The sequence below is a fragment of the Piliocolobus tephrosceles genome, chromosome X (assembly GCF_002776525.5).
Source record: "Piliocolobus tephrosceles isolate RC106 chromosome X, ASM277652v3, whole genome shotgun sequence".
NCBI classification, from domain to species: Eukaryota; Metazoa; Chordata; class Mammalia; order Primates; family Cercopithecidae; genus Piliocolobus; species Piliocolobus tephrosceles.
In genome coordinates this window covers 59,989,329-59,997,974 of record NC_045455.1, presented here as the reverse complement: position 1 = coordinate 59,997,974, position 8,646 = coordinate 59,989,329, and the positions used below count along the sequence as shown (strand labels likewise).

The 8,646-nt window shown below is 43.7% G+C and overlaps 1 pseudogene; it reads left to right on the top strand.

Moving 5' to 3' along the window:
- Positions 1-3,655, top strand: LOC111552014 (annotated as a pseudogene).
- The last annotated feature ends 4,991 nt before the right edge of the window (positions 3,656-8,646 follow it).

Sequence of the window (8,646 nt, the reverse complement as noted above, 5' to 3'; positions counted from 1 at the left end):
ATGGAGGAACCAAGGCGTTCAAAGCGACTGCGCTACATGGCTCCTAATCAAGGTATATCAAACGTCTGCCATCCTCTTTTTAATTTTTTTCTGGGTTTTTACTGACTTACAGAACTTAGAGAGGCAAATGTGGCATACTATGAAATGCAGCAGCTCCTGCTCCTTCTCAGTTTCCCACACCTTTGGGAACACCACCTCCATCTGTGTAGCCAATTCTTTGAGCATTCTCTCTCATTCTTTAAATAACATGCCTACACTACTGCTATTTCTTTTTTCATTTAGAGTTTAATTATGGTCTTCCCTCTAGGGTAGAGGAATATTTAGCTATAGTTTACACATTGCCACCGCCACCACCAATCACCCAAGCACCATGCCACACACAGCCCAGGACACACACCCTCTGTCCCTCCCCCACAGCCCAGGAAGGGAGAGAATATTAGGAGGATTACTTTCCACTACTTGCATAACTTGAATTTTCCAGAACTTAATACTTACCTTGTGTTACTATGGGCTTACTTATCACTAGTTCATTCTCCAATTCTTCCCCAATTGTTTAAATTCAAACTCAATCAAGTGTTCTCTGTTTCACCTTCTCATAGCCTGCTTCAACCTGGGCTGTTCGCTGTAAGTCAGCTCCCAGCTTCCACATCATCTGGGAAATTACTTTCCCTTTTTATAATTGTATCCCATTTCCCAAATCTCGTGTCTTTTTTTTTTTTTTTTCTTGTTGTACTGTTTCTCTGTATTGGAGCAAGTCCTCACACTACATCTTCATCTATGATGGATCCGTACTTCCACCTTGTTCTTTTCTGTAGGAATTGGAATTTTATGGCTATTGCCACATTCTTCTCCGTCATACACTGAGTGTCCTAAATCTTTTAATCTTGTCTAGTTTGATAGATGCAAAACAATAAAGCATCCATTGAAAGGAAATTATTTAAGATCTTGCTTGTCTGAAACATGTTCATTCTATCCTCCCTGATTCTTAAGTGAAACTTTGGTTGGATATGAAATTTTAGGTGCGAAATCCATTTCCCTTGAAATTTCGAGGACATTTTCTGTTATTTTCTAGATTTAACTGCTGCTTTTCAGATGTCTGATTTTTGAGACATTTTGAATCCTAGCCCTTTCCATGTGACCTTTCTTTTCTTTTTCTCCCTCTCTCTGGAATCTTTTAGAATCTTCTCTCTGTCATCAGCACTTTGAAATTTTATGGTGATATGTCTCAGTGACAATATGTCTCTAATTTTCTTATATTTTATCCTTCTTTCCATCATTTTAGATTTTTGCTTTCTTTTCTGGGAGATCTTCTCAACTTCTTTCTCAAATTTCCGTGGAAATTTTTGTTTCTTCTCTCATAATTTTAATTTCAAAAGCCTTATTTTCTCTGAGTATTTATTTTTTAAAATATCCTATAATTAATTTATGGGTAAAATTCCTTCTATCTCTCTAGGGATATTAATTATAGATATTTTTAGAAAGTCTCATTTGTGGCACAAACTATTTTCTCCCAGTTGGCTTTTCCTGTGTTATTGTTCTGTCTCTAGTGTTAGAGCCTTACCTCTGATGTTTGGTGATCTCTGATTGTTGCTTATGTTTTAAATAAAATCGGACCCAAGAAGAAGCTGATGCCAGCTCCAAGCCCATGGGTAGGGCTAGCTGATTGAGTTCCACAGCATTCATATGTTTGTGCTTTCAAATCGGGCAACAAGAGGGTGGGTATGGTGGCTCATGCCTGTAATCCTAGCACTTTGGGAGGCCGAGGGGGGCAGATCACTTGAAGTCAGGAGTTCAAAACCAGCCTGTCCAACATGGCAAAACCCTGTCTCTACTAAAAAAAAAAAAAAAAAAAAAAAAGCCAGGCGTGGTGGTAGGTGCCTGTAATCTCAGCTATTTGGGAGGCTGAGGCAGAAGAATCACCTGAACCCAGGTGACAGAAGTTGCAGTGAGCCGAGATGGGGCCACTGCACTCCAGCCTAGGCAACAGAGTAAGACTCCATCTCAAAAAAAAAAAAAAAAAAAAAAAAAAAAAGGGCAACACCAGATGTGAGTTTCGTGGGACTCTTCCTAAGCAAGTTTCTCAGGGAAGAATCTTTACATGATCTTAAATGCCTGCTCTTTCACTGATAAAATTTCTATAGAAATTTGTCTACTCCTAGGCTTCCCATTCTGTTCCATTGCTCAATGTTGTATCTACCTAAACACCTCCCCTCCCGGCTAAGCTATCCTATAGCAACTATAGGCTTTTTTCCTCCTGGGAGCCATGCAACTACCCCATGCCCCTCTGTCACCTGTAATCCTCTCCCTCCCGGCTATCCCTGCTAATCCTCTCCTGCCTTTGCCTTGCTAAGCCCACCCATCATCCTTGATGACCCAGCTTATGTCATCTCCTCCAGCAAGACTTTTTGATCATCTCCTTCCCAATACATGTTAAGATGCTTGCTTGAACTAGATACTAATGTAAACATTTCGCTTATAGTAACTCAGTTCTTGTAAGGATCTAAGGGTTGGCATGTTATTATACCAGTTTATGAAAAGGGGAACCAATGCCCAGGCAAATTAAGCTGCCCGGGAATACAGTCCAGGCATTCTGGATCCAGACCCACCTCCCTTGTGACACCTTTCACCTCCTAACTGGTCGCTCATTAGCATCATTCATTTTGTGGTGTTCTGTTTGTCTCTCCTACTGAAGTTGAACCTCAGTGAGGGCAGGAAACATGCCATTTTTATTCCAATTCGATCTCTCTAGGGAACTGTAGACTCATTTCTTCATTAGCAAAATGGAGATCATAATATTTGACTGACAAGGTTGTTGCAAGGACTTGCAATGGAAAGTTCATGGAAAGCGCTGTAGGCCCCTGGGCAGACAGAACTCCTGAGGGTTCACCTTGCAGGCCTCTGCTGACCCTCATTCTGTTCGCCAGTGTTCCCACGGGCCCTCCCTCAACCCCTCACCTCATCTCCCTTCCCCTAAGGCTTCCTGGGCAGCCCATGCTCAGTCTCCTCACACTCTGCTTCTCTTTTTGCCTCAGGTGGGCGTCCTACAGAGCCAGGCTGCTCTGTTGTGGACTCTGAAGACTCCGTGGAAGTCCAGTCCACGGAGAGCCAGGCAGAGCCAGTCCAACCCGCAAAACCCATTGCTTATGTGAAACCCTTGAGACGGGAGCCCCCAGCACGCACAGAGTCCGCTCCTCCTGCAGAGAGAGGCAGGCGGCGGGGAGGAAGCCAGCGGGCAGGGCGAGGGCGAGGCCGTGGCAGAGGGCGTGGGCCCCGCAGGAATGCTGGCCAGAGACAATGGGCAGAACGCTTGCTGGGACCAGACATGCACATCCAACTGCACCACCATGGAGAGCCAGGCCACCAGGGGGAACCAGAAATCAGGCAGACCTCAGCCTTCTCTTTTCCTGAAACAGCCCCTGTTCCTGGAACTGTGCAGGAAGGCCCTGGCCCTGATGTGGCCCATCCTGAGGTGGGGCATCAGGAGCCCCCCCCTGCCTCTGGTCCTGAAGCTAATGCCCAGGAGCCCATGTTGACCATCTCTCTCTGCATCGGGTTTAGGGCTCTGGGTGGCTCAGATGTTTTACAGGTCATTCAAACCGCCAATGGAACCTCTGTTCAAGGGATCTCAGTGTTTGTCGCCAACATTGCATACTGACATCTATCTGTCACCCACATTGTTCTCAGCCTCCCTTTCTTCCACCTGGACATTTACCCCAGCCCCAAACTCCAGCCCCATTTCTGCTCCACTCCTCCCATCCCATCCCAACCAGAGCCCTCACCTTGTGTTGTCAGGATGGAGCCTCCACACCCTCCTCCCAGGATCCTGACAGTAGTCCACCTGCTTCCAATGCCCCTCTTGTCCCTGCTTTGTACCTTCTGTCAAAGTTACACATGCATGGAGTTCCTCAATGCTTGGTAAAACGGGCCAGCAGCTCCCCTCATCTTACTGTGCTTATATTATGCCAATTAGAGATACTTGGAATGAAAAACAAGGTTGTTGGAATCCAAAGTTATGTTGATGGTCTGTATCACAGAATAGATAGGACTGAGGAACAAATCAGTAAAAATTGGATTTTTAGGCAAGAGAGAGATGGAGAGCATGACAGAACAGTCATCCTGAGGATCAGAGGTCATCTAACATGGAGCTCTCCTGGCAGAGCCAGAACATTTGTATGACAGCAAAATACAAGGAAATTATGGCTAATGATTTCTCCCTGTGGAAGAAATATACGAATCCTGAGCAGGATACGAGAAGAACACCCACTGAGAGTATGAAGTATGGTGAAGAGCACATTCCAAAAGCTGCCTGAGAGCTGAGACCTACAAGGAAAGCAGAATTAGGGTGACGTTAGACTTTGCCTGGCAGCATGGATGACTATGGAAAGCAATGGTGCAATATCGTCACAGCTTCGAGAGGAAAATCACTCTGAATCTAGTGTTCTATGAGCAATCAAAGAAATTGTAAGGGAGAGAAGGCGGCAGGCGGTGTCAGCTCAAGGGCAAGACCACATGAAGGGAGAAATGGCATACAGAAAAAGGCAGAATCCTACTCACACTGGACCTGAAGTCTGAGCCTTCCCTGAACTGAGAGTACACAGCTTATAATGTACAAGCTGCTATCTGTAATAGGTGATTTGAATGGACCTGTTATGCACAGTGAAAGTACACGTCATGTGTTTTAGCCAGGAAAAAGCCAAACCAGACATCCTGGAAGAAGTGGGATGCAACAAGAGTCAGTAAGCAAGGAAATTAGGAAACAGTATTATTAAGTCTAGGTAAGTATGATTCTGGAAGAAACTTGGATGACCTGGAAGTAAAATTCCAGAAGACTTTGACATAGATATGTGGGGCATGAGAAAATTCAGAAGGAGCTAGAAGTTACTGAAGTTCTTATCTAGAGCCTGGAAATGATATAGTGGCTGAATATAAGAGCAATGAAACTGTAGACTCTGACACATTTTTAAGTCTCAATGTAGGTACTCATTGGGAACCACTACATGAATTGGAATAGAATGTAAAATTTCAAACAGATGGAGGAAAAAGGGGATCAAAGAACATTTGATGAATCAAACAAAAGGTGTGTGTGGGGGGGAGGGGGGTTAACAGAAACAAGGAGAGTGTGTGACTCACTGAAAATGCTAAATAAGGAATCAGTAATTTGATGGCAGTGTCCTTGGCTTCCTCCTTGCCTTAATGGGAATATTTTAAATGTTTCACCATTAACCAAGATGTTTGCTGTAAATTTCTCATAGATGTTTACGTTGAGGTAGTTCCCACCTTTTCAGAGTTTGATAAAAGGTGTATTATGAATTGGATTTTGTATTTTATTAAGTATGCTTTTATTAGCTGATTTTCATTCATTTGTAAATATCCAAGTAAAATAAAGATAACTTTTTACATCAAAGATTTTTTTCTTGTGTATTCTATCCTTTTAAATAAACCCTTCTGTTAGACTTATTTTATACTATAGTTCTTTTACTAAAAGTTCGCAAATTACAAACATAAAATGTGTTTACTAAAACTACAAAAAAGGTGGAAATATAATGTCTCATGTCTCTGTTCTGTATTCCTATTGTATCTTCCCCAGAATCACACAAGTCTATACAAACAAAAGTGTGCATTAAGAGCATCGTTTGTGCCTTGATTTTACAAACACCTGGCATGCCATCTGCCAGGGGTCATGCTGAAGTGACTGAAGGGTCCAGGCAGGTAATGCAGGTGTGGTCAGGACCAACACCTCTGTGGAGCCCATGCCTCTCCAAGAAAAGGCATAGGCGACTCCATATTGAAGCATGGCATGGGTCCCAATGAACACAGTGCAGTGGGAGCTGCTTCTTGGTGTCTGTCATCCATAAGCCAGAAAGGACCCTCACAGGCATCCTACACACATGTGCCACTATTCTTGCTGTATATCTGTCTGAAAGATGCACAAGCTTTAGGTTGTGCAGGTGATGGTCTGCTGATAGGTTGCTTCCAGGATGTTTCTACCATCAAAATGCTTCATTAAACATTTGTACATGGAGTAAGACAGGGTCTCATTCAGTTACCCAGGCTGGAGTGCAGTGGTGCAATCACAGGTCACTGCAGCCTGTATCTCCTGAGCTCAGGCGGTCTTCCCACATCATCCTGCTAAGTAGCTGGGACTACAGGCAGGCACCAAGACCCCTTGGTCATTTCTCTTGGTTTATATATGTATGTATTTATTTTGAAACAGAGTTTCAATCTTTCACCCAGGCTGGAGTGCAGTGGCTTCAGCTCACTGAAACCTCTGCTCCCCGGGTTGAAGTGATTCTTGTTCCTCAGCCTCCCAAGTAGCTGGGACCAGAGTCCTGTGCTACCATGCCTGACTAATTTTGTATTTTTAGTAGAGACGGAGTTTCAACATGTTGGCCAGACTGGTCTCAAATTCCTGACCTTAACTGATCCGCCCACCTCAGCCTCCTAAAGTGCTGGAATTACAGGCATGAGTCAACACACCCAGTCAATTGAGGTTTTGTTATGTTGTGCAGGCTGCTCTTGAACTTGTGAGCTCAAGCCATCTGCCCACCTTGGCCTCCTGAAGTGCTGGGATTATAGGTGTGAACCACCACACCTGGCCTTTTTTGTAAAAAAAACTTTGTGAAATAAAGTCTCAAAGTGAGATTCCTACACTAATAGGTATGGCCATATTTTATTTTATTTATTTACTCTTAATTTAATATTTAAGTTAAATTAGGATCCACCGTGTGTTGTTCCCCTCTATGTGTCCATGTGTGTTCACTGTTTAACTCCCACTTGTCAGTGACAGCATTGTGGTATTTGGTTTTGTGTTTCTGTGTTAGTTTGTTAAGGATAGGGGCCTCCAGCTCCATCTGTGCTCCTGCAAAGCACATGATCTTGTTCTTGTCATGTCTATGTAGTATTTCACGCTGTATACATTGATGGGTATTTCAGCTGATTTCATGTCTTTGCCATTGTGAATAGTGCTGCAATGAACATACTCATGCATGTGTCTTTATAATTGATTTATATCCCTTTGGGTATATACCCAATAATGGGATTGTTGGGTGGAGCCATATTCTGTTTTAATAGATACTAAGAAATTGTATTCAGATTAGGTGGCATCAACACCAATTCCAACAAGCAGTGATAAGGGCACCTCTTTTCCCCACTGTCTCCCGAGAAATAAATGTTGGGATGCTGTAATTTTTTTCCAGTCTCTTGGATAAAAATGTTATCTCATTGTTGCTCTAATTTGAGTTTTCTCCTACTAATAAAGTTCAGTATCTTTTTGTGGATTTATTGGACACTATTATAATCTTTTTCTGTTAATTGCTAATATATCATTTTTGCACAGTTTTTCTGTTGGAATGTATATGTTCTGCTTATCAATTTGTAGGAACTCATGAGAAAAGTGCCTAAGTTCTGCAGGTGTTTTCCTCATTCCAGCCTTTCTCTTTTGGCTTGACGTGGGCTGTGTGTGGCCTGCCTGTGTGCCCAGCCTCAGTTCATACCAGACTCCTTCCTTTGGCCCTGCCCTCTAAGTTGGTTTTCGGATTCCTGGCCTGGGCTCTGCTCCTTCCACGTGAGAGCCAGAGGGCCACGTCTGCCATACAGGTGGCCCACCTTGCATAGCAGTGTGGGAAATGATTTTCTAGTCATTTCAAGATCACCTTCACTCATTTCATGATTTGATCATAGTTTATGATACACTTGGCCAATTCACGACTTCACTGCTAGCTCAGTGCTCCTGTGCTCCTTTTTCTTTGGCAGGGGGGCGGGGGGGGGTCATCCACATTCTTGGAAGGGCTTGCCAAGATGCAGGCATCAGGAGGCTCTTCCTGTCCTAGGAAGACATTGGCCATCTAGATCCACTGCTGAGAGATCTTTCTGCTTCTATTCATGTCACACTGTGTCCTCTGATCTTCTTCCAGATGACTGGAGTCTTTCCAGAAGTACTTAGATGACCCTCTTGCCCTCAGGTGCATGGGGACCCCCTGTCTGCTTCAGGCCCCTTTTCCAACATGCCCCCCAAATCCATTTACCTCCACTCTTTACTCACAGATGGCAGGATTCTAGCTCACGACCCATTGTTCTGCTTTACTTTGCCCTGTCTTTTCCCTCCCAGTTCAACCCACTCTGGGCTGGAGAGAAAAGGCCCACGCCCCTCTCAAGAGCCTCTGTCCACATCCAACACTCCAACTCTTTCCCTGACTCTCTTCCTCCCTCTAGCTCACAGGATCTCACCGTGTCCTGCAAGTGGGGGACTACTGCCCAGATGGCCAAAGATCTTTTGATGCCTATTCTCTGTAGCAAAACTTTCTCCCCAGAATGTGCTTTGGGACTTTGGATTCTGATAATCAAAAACTAGAATTTGAAGACTCAATTTGTTTTACAACTATTTGATTTCAAGAGTATATTTTGAAAGTGTTTTTAAAAACTATATACCCAAGCAGCACAGAAATATTTCATTATTTTTGAATTTAAAGTGGTGTCGTAGCCTTGCCCCACTGTTGGACTGTGAGTGTAGAATGCTATTAATGGGTCCAGAGCACTGAGAGAGTGAATGGGGGGTAACAAGTGGGATCACATTTTGTGGCTCATGACAGAAAACAAAGGTAAAACTGGCTGAAACAAACCTAAGCTTATTTCTCTCTCACATGGAAG